Below are 15,772 nucleotides of genomic sequence, written 5' to 3'. Positions count from 1 at the left end.
TAACCAGGCCCGACCCTGCTTAGCTTCCGAGATCAGACGAGATCGGGCGTACTCAGGTTGGTGTGGCCGTAAGCGAATGAAGCCACCCACTGAGCCTTATTTATACATGTAAATACGTCAGGTAAAAGCGGAAAAACGCTTACAGCACCTGGTATTCCCAGGCAGTCTCCCATCCAAGTACTAACCAGTCCCGACCCTGCTTAGCTTCCGAGATCCGACGAGATCGGGCGTATTCAGGTTGGTGTGGCCGTAAGCGAATGAAGCCACCCACTGAGCCTTATTTATACATGTAAATACGTCAGGTAAAAGCGGAAAAAAGCTTACAGCACCTGGTATTCCCAGGCAGTCTCCCATCCAAGTACTAACCAGGCCCCACCCTGCTTAGCTTCCGAGATCAGACGAGATCGGGCGTATTCAGGTTGGTGTGGCCGTAAGCGAACGAGGCCACCCACTGAGCCTTATTTATACATGTAAATACGTCAGGTAAAAGCGGAAAAAAGCTTACAGCACCTGGTATTCCCTGGCAGTCTCCCATCCAAGTACTAACCAGGCCCGACCCTGCTTAGCTTCCGAGATCAGACGAGATCGGGCGTATTCAGGTTGGTGTGGCCGTAAGCAAACGAAGCCACCCACTGAGCCTTATTTATACATGTAAATACGTCAGGTAAAAGTGGAAAAAGCTTACAGCACCTGGTATTCCCAGGCAGTCTCCCATCCAAGTACTAACCAGGCCCGACCCTGCTTAGCTTCCGAGATCAGACGAGATCGGGCGTATTCAGGTTGGTGTGGCCGTAAGCGAATAATTAGACCCACTAAACCTTATTCATATGTGTGAATAAAACAGGGGAAATGTTAACTAAAACAGAATTACGCTGCAATTTTGTCGTAATAATGCAAGGAAAAAACCTACTTAGAACATTCAATCATTTACTGTCATGTTTTGATTTACTGTATTTTCTTTGACGTTGAGTAAGCTCCCTGCTCTATCATCGTTCTATCCAAATTGGACATCTTGAAAATGATTTGCTAATATTACATGAACAAAGCAGTGTTTTTTTTATAAAAGTATTTTCCATGTTCACTCTGTGAGAATTCCTTATCCTGTTTTTCTTAAATGGTGAATCGTTTGTGATTTGTCTAGGATTTTTCGGCTCTTAATTAGCAGCAACACCCTCTGCTGTTTTACAAGGGGAAGTGGAAAAAGCTTACAGCACCTGGTATTCCCAGGAAGTCTCCCATCCAAGTACTAACCAGGCCCGACCCTGATTAGCTTCCGAGATCAGACGAGATCGGGCGTATTCAGGTTGGTGTGGCCGTCAGCTTTCATTAGATCAACTTCAACTTCTGCGAATGTCATGTCAACAAGATGGAGATATAAATAACCTCGGTATATATGATTTCATCACACGGTGTGACGGTGGTGGGGCAATTTGATGATTCGCAAAAAAAGAGGGATTTATTATAACTCCTCTGTGCATTGATCTTTCAGCCTCTAACCTCATTCACACATTCACAGTCACGCCCTGATCAGAATCATATCAATATTGAATCATCATTACAACGCCACCAGCTGGCTACAGGAAGTGAGATGTTTTATACTATGTTGAACTGCTCTTGGCTTCTTTACAATATAGAGCTCAAATGATCTGTATATATGAAAGAACACTTCAAAGGATTAATTAAGCAAATCATGTTTTGTTGTCAATTTGCTTTAATGTCACAGTGTCAGTGATGTCAGAATCCTTTGATGTCTTAGATGCAAATATGAAAGATTTATACGATCCCGGGGACCAAGCCGACACTGGATTAAAGTACCCCTCCGCAGAGACCCACCTCCAGCACCAGACGAGCCCGGGGCCTTAAGCCCCCACCCTGAGTGCTCACCCAATGCGTGAGTCAAAGACCCTCGCGCTCCCGGTACTCCCTTTGACACTTTGTCAAATTTCACTGAAACGGACCAGAAATTATGATTGCAGCAGGACTGCTTGATATAGCAGGACTGCTTGATTTAAATATATATATTTATATATAGTACACTGGACATCTATTGCACTTCTGTCCGTCCTGGGAGAGGGATCCCTCACATGTGGTTCTCTCTGATGTTTCTACGTCCTTTTTACTCTGTTAAATTTTTTTTAATAGTTTTTCCTTACTCTTGTTGAGGGTTAAGGACAGAGGATGTCACACCATGTTAAAGCCCTATGAGACAAATTGTGATATGTGAATATGGGCTATACAAATAGATTTTGATTGATTGATTGATTGATTGATTGATTGATTGATAAACATCCACTGTCTGCATGTTAGGTATCAAGTAATTTTGGCTGAAGACGTTTTGAGAAAATACGATGATGAGTGACCCAATTCTTATTATGTCAGCCTAATAGCACAGATTTTTTTTAGCTTGAGTCCATAAAACCTACAAACCTTTAACAAAGTTGCAAATGTAGTCTTATCTCACCGTTTCCAGCCTTTTTAATGCACTTTGAGGCATTAAGACAGGAGAAACCACCTCCATAACTTTAAAAACTTTGCTTAAATACACAATTTACTAGAAAAAAAGATGATCTCTCCAAAGATCTCTCCGGAGAATAGATATTAGACAAATACAGTCATTCCACTTGAACCCTAGAGTCTAAAAAATGTTTGGGACAAATACTGATAATTAAAAAAAAAAAATACTGATCAACTTTGTGCAAAATCTTTCACTGAAAGCACTCAGGAACCTAAACCTCCACATTATGAGGCTGAATCTAAACCTCTGGACGAAGCTCTGTCAGACGTACGAGGTCGTTGAGCCAGGTGGGAATAAAATATACAACAAGACTTTAAATGATGTCTGTTTCAAAGCAAAGAGAGATGGAGAATCGTTTTTATGCTAAATAAAACTTATGACGTTTCTAACGCACGTTAAATTCACTGCAAACCCTAAACGAAGGATTCTGTCATCACTGGACGTCCCATTGTTTTCCGTGGATGGTTAAAAAAACAAAGCTAATGTCTAATCAGAAGAAAGAACAAAAAACTCCACACAGAACGACCCCAGCAAAACCAGGACCGAATACGTGGTATCACAACTCAGTGAATCAGGTCACAGTTACAGTGCCTTGCATAAGTATTCACCCCCTTTGGACTTTTCTACATTTTGTCATGGTATAACCACAGATTAAAATTTATTTCATCGTGAGTTTATGTAATGGACCAACACAAATTAGTGCATCATTTGGAAGTGGGGGGAAATATTACATGGATTTCACAATTATTTACAAATAAAAATCTGAAAAGTGTTGAGTGCATATGTATTCAGCCCCTTTACTGTGAAACCCCTAACAAAGATCCGGTGCGACCAATTGCATTCACAAGTCACATTGGCAAGTCACATAATTAGTAAATAGGGTCCACCTGTCTGCAATTTAATCTCAGTATAAATACACCTGTTCTGTGACGGACTCAGAGTTTGTTGGAGATCATTACTGAACAAACAGCATCATGAAGACCAAGGAGCTCACCAAACAGGTCAGGGATAAAGTTGTGGAGAAATATGAAGCAGGGTTAGGTTATAAAAAAATATCCAGAGCTTTGAACATCTCTCTGAGCACCATAAAATCCATCATAAGAAAATTGAAAGAATATGGCACAACCGCAAACCTACCAAGAGGAGGCCGTCCATCCAAACTGCAGAGTCGGACAAGGAGAAAATTAATCAGAGTAGCAACCAGGAGGCCCATGGTTACTCTGGAGGAGTTGCAGAGATCCACAGCTGAGGTGGGAGAATCTGTCCACAGGACAACTATTAGTCGTCTACTCCACAAATCTGGCCTTTATGGAAGAGTGGCAAGAAGAAAGCCATTGTTGAAAGGGATCCATAAAAAATCCCGTTTGGAGTTTGCCAGAAGCCATGTGGGAGACACAGCAAACATGTGGAAGAAGGTGCTCTGGTCAGATGAGACCAAAACTGAACTTTTTGGCCTCAATGCAAAACGCTATGTGTGGCGAAAACCCAACACTGCCCATCACCCTGAGCACACCATCCCAACAGTGAAACATGGTGGTGGTAGCATCATGCTGTGGGGATGCTTCTCTTCAGCAGGTACAGGGAAACTGGTCAGAATAGAGGGAAAGATGGATGGAGCCAAATACAGGGAAATCCTTGAAGAAAATCTGATGCAGTCTGCAAAAGACTTGAGACTGGGGCGGAGGTTCACCTTCCAGCAGGACAATGACCCTAAACATACAGCCAGAGCTACAAAGGAATGGTTTGGATTAAAGAATGTTAATGTCTTAAAATGGCCCAGTCAAAGCCCAGACCTCAATCCAATAGAGAATCTATGGCAAGACTTGAAGATTGCGGTTCACAGACGGTCTCCATCCAATCTGACTGAGCTTCATCTTTTTTGCCAAGAAGAATGGACAAACCTTTCCATCTCTAGATGTGCAAAGCTGGTAGAGACATACCCCAAAAGACTTGCAGCTGTAATTGCAGCGAAAGGGGGTTCTACCAAGTATTGACATAGGGGGGTGAATACTTATGCACCCAACAGATGTCAACTTTTTTGTTCTCATTATTTTTTGTGTCACAATAAAATGTATTTTGCACCTCCAAAGTACTATGCATGTTTTGTTGATCAAACGGGAAAAAGTTTATTTAAGTCTATTTGAATTCCAGTTAGTAACAGTACATAATGGGAAAAAGTCCAAGGGGGTGAATACTTATGCAAGGCACTGTATGTACACAATGTATTTGCTGTTGCAGATTAGTTGAATACTAACATCATCTTTAGGACCCGTGTGCACCAACAGCTTCGTGCACCGGCCCCACGGAGCTGTAGAGGAGTAAGAGCTGAACTTCCTTCAGTCCCACGCAGTCAGAAAAGTGTATTCTTATCCTGAGATCTGAAGTGTGACTGAAACCACACACTCATTGATTGACCCCTACTTTAGTCTTTAGGATCTTCTACGTGTAGAGAACTCACTTTGTGACGATCAGATCCAGTCCTGTCCCTTCAGTTCATCAGAGAAAAGGTTCTAAGTCTGCATCACATGATCCCAAACAGTCATGTGACATTAGAGCCATTATCTGTTTGTGAGGAAACACTTTTCTCTCAGAACAAATCAGCAGATCATCTGAGGCCATAGATAGATTTGAAGTGAAATCAATTTAAATTATCAATTGAAACTTAAGTCAGCTAAAGTACACAGAGAGATGATGTTACATATTAACAACAGAGTAATTATAAGAAATATTTGTTTTATTATTGTTATTGTTATTATTTGTATTATATATTATATATAAATTACGTAACACTGTTCAAATCAATTCAAAGATTATATCCTTAGATTATTTGATCCTATGATGCTGTCATGTCACATAGATAATTGGATCCTTTGATACTGTAGGTTATTTGATTATTTGACTTACTTATAAAGGAGCAACAGGTTCAATTGACTACATATGAAAGAACAACACGTACAATTGACTTAGATATAAAAGAGATGATGTTACATATTAACATCAGGGTAATAATAAGAAATATTTGTTTATTATTGTTGTTGTTATTATTTATATTATATATATATATATAGGTTATTTGATCACTTGACTTACATATAAAAGAGCAACAGGTACAATTGCCTTATATATAAAGGAACAACACCTCTCATGAGTCCAATCACACCCTTAGTAGACCTCAGTTGCACTAGAACCTTCTCTCTGACAACTTCCTCAAACCGCGACAGGCGACAGTCAGCGGACAAGCGCTTCACAGCAAAACTACTTATAATAATAATAATAATAATTGAATGTATGTTTTATACACTTTAAAATGCAGTTACACTCACATAAATGCTTGTACTTGAAATTGTGTTTAATTTGAACAAGATGCAGTCCGGATGAGGTTAGTTTGACATTAAAAAAATTAATCTAACATTAGGGTAAAATTAGCCAAAAATCGTAAAAACGGAAGGGGTACTGGCTCCTTGGTGTTGTCAGAACATGCTAGCACATTGAGGCTTATGGTTAGAGTATGCGTGTCCAAGCAACTTTGACAAAGAAAGAAATAATTTTATAATAAGTTTTCGGGGAAAATCGTTTAGAAAAAATATTTGTTTTGGGGGGGGCGCCAGGAGTGAAGCTTGCCTAGAGCGCCAAATGTGCTAGGGCCGGCCCTGCCTCCCATCCACTCCTTCTCAATCTCCCTCATCCACTCCTCATCCCAGTGTGTTTCCTGTACACATAATATGCCATATTTGAACATTTCCAATATTTGTTGTCTTTTCCTTTTCTTGCGTAGCCTTTGGGCATTAAATGAGGTGACGGTTGCCATTGTTTATTCAAGATTGTCATTTTTTGTTCTTACTCTTCTTGTTAATTCTTTGCTGCCTCTCCGTGTTTTGTCTTCTCCTTATTTGTGTTATTTTCATCGCAGAGTCCTTGTCTGAGTCTGAGTCGAGTGCATTTGGATCGAGAGCCTGGGCTGCAGTCTGTAGGAGCCGCGCCGCTCTGTGTTTCTCTCACGGAGCTAAGCTCGGCAGCTGACTCCTGCGCCGTGCTTTCCCGTTCTCCGCAGTCCGTGCTTTTTTCGTTCAGTTATTTTCTCCCCTTGCTCCCCTAAGAGGAGTGGACCAAGATTCCTCTTGATACGTGCACAAACCTGGTAATTAACTACAAGAAACGTCTGACCTCTGTGCTTGCCAACAAGGGTTTTGCCACCAAGTACTAAGCCATTTATTGGCAGGGGATCAAATACTTATTTCACTCGATGTTCCACTGTATATACAGTTGGAACACTGTTTTTATTCTTGAAAATTAAATAAATAAGCAGGACATTGACATGAACACTCAGGTGTCTGCAACAATGCCCCCCTGCCAGCCAGGCCCCCCATACTGAATGCTTAAAATGAGTTGAAATATTATGAGAAGATGAAGAGTACAGCAAATTATTTGTATTAGCATCAAAACACTTTACTGTAATTGTGTTTTAAAAGTACAGAGTCAATATTTGCTAGTCGTCGAGCCATTCACAACTTGCACCCTCTCTGTTAAAAGAGTTCTTGATGACTCCATAGTCAAACATAACCTCCTCATCCACCAGTAAAGTCCTGTTTGCGAGGAAAAGGATGATATCCTTTTCTTCTCCATCCATGTCAACAGCAAAATGCATGGGCCTTATGTTGGATTTTCTTTTGGAGTGATTGATCAGCCTGCCAACCGTCTGCATCCCAGGGTGGCAATGACAAGTCTCTGAGTGGGCATCAATGCACATTGCCTGTCCTTTGCTGTTCCAGAAAGAGAAGATATAGCCAGTCTCCTTTTCATTGGTGATTTTGTTAATTTCCTCGCCCTTCTTTCTGCTAACAACAGTTCCATGGTAGTCGCAGACAACCTCACCAGCCTCAAATGTGCGGGTCGTAACGATCCCTCTGCCCCTTTCGTTGAAATCCTGAATGTAAAGTCCTTTCCACTGCTGTGTTTTCACCATTGTCTGGATCTGTTTGCTGTCCATGATACGGTCAACAGATCCAGATGGTGCCCAGTTGTCGATAACTGCACTGCCTATGTTGGCAGTCATCCCCTTCCATCCCTGCTTTCGTACCCATGCGTCGACTCGGTCTTTTGCTGGCATACGCCGACTGAATTGTTCTGTCAAAAATAAATAACAAGTTTTGTTAGTCATGAATACAATAATTGAAATCTTTGATTTGTGCAATCAGTCTTACTTGAAAGTAATGTTAAATATAAATAAATAATAATACATACTCAAAAATTAAATAATAAGTACTCACCACGGGTATGGTTTACACGCTTTTCAAATTGAATCGCCCCCCAGCGTGTGTAAAGCTTCTGCTCCCAGTCTTGAGAGACATTCCTGCGCTCTTTAACTTGTGGCTGTTTCCCACTCAGTGTAACAGGGTGTTTTTTCAGGAGTTGATTGAGTGCCTCATGGAACCTGACCTTTTCATTTTCCCCTGGAAGCTTGTGCAAATGTATCACTGGCTGTTTCAATGAAAGGTCAGCACAATGGTCACCATGGTTGGAAGACTCATCAGACGGATGAATAGGCCCTTCTCCAAACGGCTCATGACTGTTGCCTTCTGTTGCCTTCTCCGGAAGGCCTGGCACTACTTCTAACCCTAACCCTAACCCATTATCATGAAATATGATTATTAAAATAACAATTATTTCTTAAAAATAATCAAAAATGATAAAGCTATTAATTAAGAAATGTAACACATTTAATTAGAAATGATACGGTTATCCATTAATAATAGTTAAAATAATTAATGAAAACAATAAAATTATCAATTAAGAATAATACAAATCTGTAATCATTGCTTATTGTCGCGGGCACCACCCTGGTTACAGGGACCAACAATTCAATCTTTAAATATCAGTCTCAATGATACAAGTTATATTAATAATCTCAATATTTTAGTATTAATGATTATATAATAAACAATGAAGGGTTTTAAGTTCGAGCACAGGCAATCATAATCCAGCTGCAATCACATACATATGCACAAATAATCACAGACTACAGATACTTTAATTACAAAAGCATTTATTAAAAAGGGGAAATAAAGTTATAATGTTATTCAATGATTCATCATTTTAACAAGCTCCGATATTTCAAAGATAAACACAGCAGCAGAACTTATCACAATTCAGAAAATACATGTAAAACCGGTGGTCTACCTATGTATGTCTGTCTCGGTGTGTGTGTGTCTGTGTCAAAGTGTCTCTCTGTGTGTGTGTGTGTCTATGTGTATGCATGTGAAATAAAGTTAGTGTTATTTAATGATTCATCATTTTAACAAACTCCCATATTTCAAAGATAACAACAGCAGCCGCTTATCACAATTTAGGAAAACACATGTATTCATCTATGTGTATCTGTGTGTGTGTATCTGTCTGTGTCTATCAATGTGTCTCTGTGTCTGTGTGGGTGTGTGTGTGTGTGTGTGTGTGTGTGTGTGAGAGAGCGAGAGAGAGAGAGAGAGAGAGAAAAAGAAGGGGGCGTGGCGATGACGCAGTCACGTGGTGACGTCACATCTAAGATGGCGGCCGATCATGATTCGTGGAATCAAGGCCTAAAAACTCTCAAAATGGCAGATTGACTACAAAACAAGATGGCGGAGCCGTTATGAATTTAGAGCCAGAATGGGAGGAGAGGGAGAGAGGAGGCGTGGCAATAATAGATTCAAAATGGTGGTTTAACTTCGGTCTCATACAAAACAAATACATTCAAGTATTAAAACAATACGCTACGTATTAGATTAACATCTGCCCAGACAATAAAGCCTCTTACTGTACCACCCTCGCGGTGTGCGTGCGCGTCGGGCCAGTGAATCACGTGGTCTCTCAAGCGGTCTTCGGCCGCTGGACCGGACAAGCAGCGGATTTTCTCGTGCTGCCTCGACGGGATGAACGTCGTCCTTCTTCTTCAGGGATGTGGAGCTCGTGCTCCTCAGCGGAATGAATCTCGCGCTTCTGCAGGGGACGGCTGTGGAAGCCGTTTGTAGATCGTTGGGAAAAGAAAAGTAAAGTCCGTGGGGAAAGTGAAACAGTCTGAGATTGTTCCGCGTGCAATTTCCTGTTTGGTCTTTTCAAGTTAAAAGAGCAAAAGTCCTTTTGAAAATAAAAACGTTGACTGAGATAAAAGACAATGAAAGAAATGAAAGAAAATAACTCTGGTTGCCCCCTTTAGCAACTAAATCATCTGGAAAGACCCGGAGGGGTCTGTTGACGTCTTCAGAGCAGGGAAAATGGCTGATAAACTAAAAGTTAAGGTTGCCCCCTTTAGCAACTAAATCAGCTGAAGACCCGGAGGGGTCTGTTGATGTCTTCAGTGCAGGGTAAATGGCAGCGATATTTGGGGTGCATGGGCTTTTAAATTACCTGAGAGGTCCTCCTCCTTGAGGAGTTGGTCATAGGATGATGCTGGCTTTAAGCCAATTGAGTGTCAGAGCTGGACCTGAGTGGGCTGGGCTTGGAAATCAGGGGGGGGTTCCAAGGCATTCCCAGAACATTTTTCCACCACCAGGGGGAGATTCTTGAGCCTGCAGGAGGATGTTTTCCCGCCCAAAGTTTAACAACCCTTTGTTCCTCTCGGCTCCAGTGTCTGGTGGCTCCCCGCTGGGCTCTGGCCCAACACTATGTTGGCATTGTCTTGACAAATATAAAATATGCTCACCTTGACGCCTCAACCATCTTGGCCAATAGATCAGCGCCCTCCACAACTGCCCGCCGATTTTTCAATCGATAGTGTTTTGCAGCTGTGTTGACAGAATGGGCCAGGTAGCCAGCCACCAATGCCTTCTTTGGCTCATCCAAGCAGTTAGCTTCCGTCTCAAATGTTCTCCGCACAGTCTGGCTGTTCACATGGGGGAGGTTGTGCTTTTCATGCAGGCGGTCCAGGTCAGAGGTTGGGTTGTTGATTTTCTTCCCCGTTGAGGAGACAAAGAAAAATTCATCACCATCCTTGTCATTCCGTTCGTCCCGCTTGCGTTTCCCTTTGGCAGCAAGGTGTTGTGGTCGCACTCTTGTGTAGCACTTTTCAAACCACTCCTCCTCCTGCTTCGACAGGGCAATTCCAACCGCAAAATGTGCTGCATATATGATTGTATGTTCCGCTTCTTGTTTCCGCCCAAGCCATTCGGCGACCTGTAGAAAATGAGGATATGCCATTGATTAGTAAATGTAATGGCTAAACTGTCAAGGGAAATCTATCAATAGAGGACAGTAACACTCACCTTCATGTTCTCCACCACACATGGCCTTTGGCAGTGCTTCAGTATGACGATTGCCTCCAGATAGTACAGCACAAATATGCACTGAGAAGCCGCCAGGGGGGGGGGGTAGAGCTGTCACCAAGTTGATTCATGATGTTCAAAAATCCTTCCTCAGCTTTCTCAAAAATGGCCCAGCAGTCACGAGGACTAAGAACATCTTTATCCATTAACATGGCATGCCTCTTGGATACAATCTCTTTGCTCACTTGCTTAGAGAGCATACTCTGCACAGAGCCAATGTAATCCACGAAATCAACGCAGTCATTGTAGAGCGCCTTGTCATCCTTTCTCAGATTGGTCAATGCAGTGTTGTAATCCAAGAATCTGTAAGGAGGAAGGAGATGGATTTAAGTTATGTACATGCAATAACAAGTATTTATGTGTATAGTGTAAACTGTTGACATCATAATAAAACAAAAGTACCAACCTTTTCAAGCACTTTAGGTAATTGACTGAAGTCTTTGCCCTGTAGTTTGCCTCCGACTGTTTTCTTGTGTAGCTTAAGAGCTTCTCTCTGTCCCTGACAAACTTCAAGGATGGTTCGACAGGGTTGGCATAATAAAGGTACCGAGAAACAGTCTCAACCTCCTGTTTGTACTTCGTATTTTCCAAATTGACCCATAGGTGTTCGGCAAAGCCCTGAAGCAGTGGATGATCTATAGAATGCTTTTCCAGAATCCCCATTTCGTTCGCTTTCTTCAATGAGGTTCTGGCCTTGTAATTTGATTTCCTGGAAAAAGAAAATAAATACATTAATCCATACGTCATTACAACAAAAGTTGTACAATGGTTACACATGGTAATACATCAGTGGTGTATAAAGTACTTGAATGCCATACTTGAGTGAAAGTACAGATATCGTACCTGAAAGTGACTCCGGTAAAAGTAAAAGTCACCTGTAAGAAAATGACTTGAGTAAAAGTCTTAAAGTAGCTCATATTAAACGTACTTAAGTATCAAAAGTATCTGTTGTTGAAATGTACTTAAGTATCAAAAGTAAAAGTACAAGTACCAAAATTTAAAATGCAAAGTGCTTTTTATAGTGGGCCTATGCAGACACAAAACAACCCAAAATTGCTCTCCTCAGGATTTATTTCAACTGACTGAAAAATTATAACAAAAATATACATATACTCTATAATTTTACAAATTTTGAACCCCAGATGCTGAGGTTCAAATAGTAATAGACTAGTGCATCTGAACTTCTAGGGACAACAAAGAACGAACATAGTAATAAACAAGTGTCTCTTGTGTCTGCCTAAGACCACTAATAGACCACAGTATAACTGCTAAACAATTCTGTAAATATCACTAAACATGGACGTTTTCGTTTTCTAATCAGTAGCAGGAGTGATACACAATACCCCTTGTGATAAGTCAGCAAAAGGAAACAAGTTCTAGGCACAAAAAATAGGATAGTTTTCCTCTTTGGTTAACAACCTGCACAGTGCTAGGAAAAAAATCACTGGACACGTCCAGTTTTGAGAATAGATAAATAGAGAGTACAGAAATTTGTGTTCAAATGTACAAGTAAAAAGTCGTCAGGAAAATAAATACTCAAGTAAAGTACAGATATGTGAAAAATCTACTTAAGTAATCTACCTCCCACCACTGTAATACATGCTATTAAGGAAAACTTTAAATATTTCTTACCCTGGAGCCATTTGTCAAACTGAGATAGGTCAGTGAAGATGAAGCAATAACAATTGGTTTTGTTTGTATCCAGCAGTTGAGGGATGATTCTCCAGTCCAGCAGTTGAGGAAAGGTTCTCCAGAGTGAATTACAGCTGGAAAGCCCAATACTTATACACAGATCCCGGGAATGTTGATGGGTGGAGCTACAACAAAATACTGGGTGCTGGTTAGTTAGTGTATGCGATCCACCATTGAACCCTGCTAGGGTGGCCTGCTATTCATATCAAACCTTCTCTTGCATATGTCCATTCTTTCCAGGCTCAAAATTGTTTTTCTGTAAAGTTTCCTCAAACAGGGGAATTCATTTTGAAAAGTTTATAAATAAGTGTTTCTCTTTGGGGTAGCTTGATAGATATAATTCCTCAGTTCCATTCATATTTCTTGGCTGGAGGAATGTTGTTGGACCGGCGGGCGTGTTGTGCTGTGCTTTTTGTGAAAGGCTGGGTCATTAACAATAACAAAGGATGTGTAACTCACTTCACACTTCTGTTGTGGCAATGACTGTATGTGAATGACCCTGGGTGAGCACTCAGGGTGGGGGCTGTGTGGCTCACAGTGTTTGATGAAACTTTACAGAAAAACAATTTTGAGCCTGGAAAGAATGGACATATGCAAGAGAAAGTCTTTCTACCTGAGAGACCATGATCTTTGACATTTGTTTGTTTGTATTCAGAAGATTCAGAAGTGTTTATTTTAAGGGAATACCATGCACCCTTTGTTTGAGCGTTCTCTTAAGAATTATCACTTTTATTTGATATGAAAAGCAGGCCACCTTTGTTTGCACCCAGTATTTTGTTGTAGCTCCACCCATCAACATTCCCTGTCTCATCTGTGTATAAGTATTGGGCTTTCAAGCTGTAATTCACTCTGGAGAACCTCCCCTCAACTGCTGGATACAAACAAAACCAATTGTTATTGCTTCATCTTCACTGACCTATCTCAGTTTGACAAATGGCTCCACGGTAAGGAATTTATAAATACATGTTTGGAATTATTTATAGCCTGTAGAGTTAAACTAAAAAAAGTTAATCATGCCTTTTCTTTTCTTTTACAAGGAAAGCTCCAAACAGGCACTATTTGCTATGTCCTGCTTGTTCCAAAACACAAGATATCCTGTCTGTCCATTTGACGAGGGTATGCATGAAAGATGGCTCGAGGGAAGATATACAAGCCATTGTTGAAAATGCCAAGAAAGAAGCAAGCGAGATCCTTAAGGAAGGCAGAATTTTCAATTATTCAGACCTCACTGAAATCATGTCAAATGAAGATCCAATCCAAAGGTAAGTGGCTTCCAGAACGTTATCTTGCTCCTTTTTTTTTTGATAAGAATTTGTATATACTGATATTTTCAAATATCTTGTTTTCTTATTGACAGACTGGTTGAGGAGCTGAAAAATCGACACATGGTTATACGTGGCATACCCGACTCTCAGGCCAATGCTGAGCCTTTAGCTGCTCAGACACTATCCAATACAGATGCTGAAGCTGGACCATCCACTAGACCGACTTCTAACAATGAAGGGGGTGACATGGCTGACGAGGCCCCTGTTGGCACTCGAACAAGAAAGTTTGCTCAAAAAAGCAAGCAAGCAAGAAATGTATGAGAAAGGCCTTTACGACAGACATCCTCTGAGCCACCCACTTCTCAAAGATTTTGCCATGCACCTGAAAAAAGACAAAAAGATTCGAAATTACAAACAGGAGGTAAGGACCAATAAATGTTTAACACTTTTTCTGAGAACCTTTATACGCATTTATATGAAGCAAAACAGTCATTGCTAGAAGGTCACTGAACATGTCTTTTATTTTCAGGTTGAAAACGTCTCTCGGTATCTATATTTTGCTAACAAAGAGGACGTTTCCTTGCAGTTTGTTTATGAGAGAGAAAAAGTCAAAACGTTCCTCACTAAAACCTCTGCTACTCTGAAGAAGAGAACACAGATAAATTACCTCAAGAGCTTGAAAAGATTCCTGAAATTCCACACGGACACAACCAACCTGATAAATACGGATAAGCAGCTCCATGAAGAGGCCAAATGTTTCACTCAGCTCCTCAGCCAGATGATCCAGATACTGGGCAAGCAAGCAAGGAAGGAGATCCTCAACCAAAGGTTTGTTTCATTGTACCCATATAAATGGTCAATACCTGGTAATCTTTTCTCTGCCTGCTGCAATGTGATTTGTTATCACATTTGATACTGGTGCAATTAACTGAGTTTCACTTCTGACTTCATTATTCATATGTCTCATATCACACTCTTTTTTTTTCTCATAGGCATGAGTGGATGCTGAACGAAAATCAGTTGTCAACACAAGACTGTCATGCTGTTTTGGTGGAGGCCAAGGATAGATTCTTGGCATGTTTGGATGCACTGTCTGAAGAGGATCCTGCCACATTGGATTCGAGCGATAACCAGATTGTGTTGTACTACCTTGAGGCTGTTGTGGTTCTAGGACACATGCAACGGCCGAGTGTGGTGGAAAACATGACTGTGAGTGATTGGTTATCAAGGTTCAAAGAACTTTCACCGGAGACAGGTCATCCACGTTGGGTGATTGTGGTAAAGGAGCACAAAACTGCAGCAACACAACTGGCCTCGTTTGCGCTTTCTCAGGAGCAGGAGCAAGTAAGTTCACCACAATTCCTGCCTGAACCTGTTAGAGATAATTTCTGTTACAGCTGAAAGTAACATAACTAATGTCCTTTCTTTTGTCCAACAGTGGTTTGATATCTACTACAGACGGTTGCGGCCAGTCTTCCAGAGAGCCGGCAGGAAACGCAAGAGGGGTGAGGACGTCGAGGACGTCGAGGATCCAAAAGATTTATTCTTCCTTTCCAGCACAGGGAAGGGGGTTCACCGGACCACCAATGACATTGCACGGTTGCAAAAAAAGTTCAATGTCCCGGCAGTGAGCAGCAAGGTGGTACGCAGAGTCTTTGAGAAGAGCACCAAGAATATGAGCGATTCTGCAAAAACATTGGTGGCGGGCTCCCTTACCCATTCAAATGCGGTAGCAGAGCAGCATTACCGCTACCCCACACCTGGACAGCGTGTAAAGGGTGTACACATTTTGAAAGGCATGATTCCTTCGACAACGTCATCTTCAGGGGATAAAACCAGTGTTGGGACATGGTTTTTGTGCAAACCACAGGCCTCCTTTCAGTCAAACTTGTAACAAACATGCCGCATGTGCTGGAGTGGACTCAATCCCCCAAGCTGCCACAGGTTCCATTGATCTTAGAAAGTCAAGGAACTTAGTCTCCCAGAGGATGTAACAGGATGCTGCA

General features: G+C 41.3%; 2 protein-coding genes, 1 long non-coding RNA gene and 6 other non-coding genes across 9 annotated transcripts in view; 1 reads left to right on the top strand and 8 right to left on the bottom strand.

The window, feature by feature from the left end:
- The window catches only part of LOC128433325 (5S ribosomal RNA), a 119-nt gene extending 45 nt beyond the window's left edge, over nt 1-74 (bottom strand). The window contains exon 1 of the ribosomal RNA XR_008336047.1: nt 1-74. This exon is cut by the window's left edge and continues 45 nt beyond it. This is a non-coding gene — a ribosomal RNA (5S ribosomal RNA).
- The window catches only part of LOC128431094 (uncharacterized), an 870,493-nt gene that overhangs the window by 803,921 nt on the left and 50,800 nt on the right, over nt 1-15,772 (top strand). The window lies entirely within an intron of this gene.
- The window catches only part of LOC128431095 (histone H4), a 317,773-nt gene that overhangs the window by 272,381 nt on the left and 29,620 nt on the right, over nt 1-15,772 (bottom strand). The gene's annotated exons all lie outside the window — the stretch shown is intronic.
- On the bottom strand, nt 137-255 carry LOC128434974 (5S ribosomal RNA). The gene has a single exon (XR_008337642.1). It is a non-coding gene; the product is annotated as a 5S ribosomal RNA (ribosomal RNA).
- Nucleotides 318-436, bottom strand: LOC128432228 (5S ribosomal RNA). The gene has a single exon (XR_008334993.1). It is a non-coding gene; the product is annotated as a 5S ribosomal RNA (ribosomal RNA).
- On the bottom strand, nt 499-617 carry LOC128432616 (5S ribosomal RNA). Its single transcript, XR_008335369.1, has one exon. It is a non-coding gene; the product is annotated as a 5S ribosomal RNA (ribosomal RNA).
- LOC128435292 (5S ribosomal RNA) lies at nt 679-797 on the bottom strand. Its single transcript, XR_008337845.1, has one exon. It is a non-coding gene; the product is annotated as a 5S ribosomal RNA (ribosomal RNA).
- LOC128434083 (5S ribosomal RNA) lies at nt 1,203-1,321 on the bottom strand. The gene has a single exon (XR_008336779.1). It is a non-coding gene; the product is annotated as a 5S ribosomal RNA (ribosomal RNA).
- On the bottom strand, nt 9,347-12,555 carry LOC128431120 (uncharacterized). The gene is made up of 4 exons (XR_008334109.1): nt 12,442-12,555; nt 11,216-11,518; nt 10,750-11,112; nt 9,347-10,660 (listed from the first exon to the last, which is right to left on the bottom strand). It is a non-coding gene; the product is annotated as an uncharacterized LOC128431120 (long non-coding RNA).

This window comes from Pleuronectes platessa, chromosome 24 (genome assembly GCF_947347685.1).
Source record: "Pleuronectes platessa chromosome 24, fPlePla1.1, whole genome shotgun sequence".
Classification (NCBI taxonomy): Eukaryota; Metazoa; Chordata; class Actinopteri; order Pleuronectiformes; family Pleuronectidae; genus Pleuronectes; species Pleuronectes platessa.
Note: the sequence above shows the minus strand (reverse complement) of the source record. Positions and strands in the feature narration are given on the sequence as shown.